The sequence below is a fragment of the Cebus imitator genome, unplaced genomic scaffold (assembly GCF_001604975.1).
Source record: "Cebus imitator isolate Cc_AM_T3 unplaced genomic scaffold, Cebus_imitator-1.0 Scaffold39, whole genome shotgun sequence".
Taxonomy (NCBI): domain Eukaryota; kingdom Metazoa; phylum Chordata; class Mammalia; order Primates; family Cebidae; genus Cebus; species Cebus imitator.
The window spans coordinates 11864501-11865513 of NW_016107354.1; the positions used below are offsets into that span (position 1 = coordinate 11864501).

The 1013-nt window shown below is 35.6% G+C and overlaps 2 long non-coding RNA genes across 2 annotated transcripts in view; one reads left to right on the forward strand and one right to left on the reverse strand.

The window, feature by feature from the left end:
* The window catches only part of LOC119470749, a 20579-nt gene extending 19961 nt beyond the window's left edge, over positions 1-618 (forward strand). Inside the window, exon 3 of the long non-coding RNA XR_005199718.1 lies at positions 608-618. This is a non-coding gene — a long non-coding RNA (uncharacterized LOC119470749). The remainder of the gene's footprint in view (positions 1-607) is intronic.
* LOC108302320 overlaps positions 1-1013 on the reverse strand; it is a 52868-nt gene that overhangs the window by 7533 nt on the left and 44322 nt on the right. The gene's annotated exons all lie outside the window — the stretch shown is intronic.

A 1013-nucleotide genomic window follows, 5' to 3' on the forward strand; every position in this document is an offset into this window, starting at 1 on the left:
AACCTGGGCTACAAGAACAAAACTCTGTCAAAAAAAAAAAAAAAAGTTTTGATTATTATCAAACATCTGTTACACCTGTAAAGCTACTCTGTTTTATTAGGTCCAGGGCATGACCCAGAGGCATGAGCTCCCATGTCAGCCACTCACTGACTACCTCACTGAGGATGGCGTCAGAGAAGATCGTCATTCTTTAGAGCTTTGTTCAACTATTTTATAAAGTGCTGAGATTGGACCAAAAGTGATTTCCCTAATTGCTCTGTGGAACATTGTGATCTTCGATATCCTAACATGTGTTCTGCATAATACACAAATATTAAAATAAAACAAAGCAAAAACTCTCATAGTCAATTAGGTGTGAGAAATGTTTCCTAATGTAATCCTCTCCTGATGACTTACATTTCCTATTAGCATTTTGAAGTCTTGTAGATTTACGTAGTAAAGAAACCTGTGTAAATCTGTAGTCTTCAAACTTAACTGACCATTGTATAAGTCAGGATAGACTAGTCTATGCTGAAATAAAAAATACATGAAAATCTCATCAGCTTAAAATAAGGAAGTCTCCCCCTACCCATTACATGTCTAACATGGTTTAACTACCATAGAGAAGAGCTCTATTTTTCATAGCTACTTGGGGATACCAGCTGGTGGAGTAGATGCCATCATGAAACTTGTAGGTCATTTTGCTAGTAACAAAAGAAGTTTAGGAGAATCTCAAATCAGTCTTTAAATGTTATTGCTCAAATATGATGAATAAAATTTTAAAACACAACTCATTGGTCAGAACTAATCACATGACCATGACCTGCTAAGAGGGAGAAAGATAGGAAGTGCCTAGAAGACAGAAAAATTTGATAGTGATGAGCAGGACTAATGACTACTACAACTACAGAACTCTTCATTATTATAAAAGTCATAACTAGCTTGTAGAGTTACATTCTGGAAAACTGCAATGGATGAGTTTGCAGCCCTTCCAGCTGTGAATGTCTGCAATTCTATGATCCAATTAAAAAAAA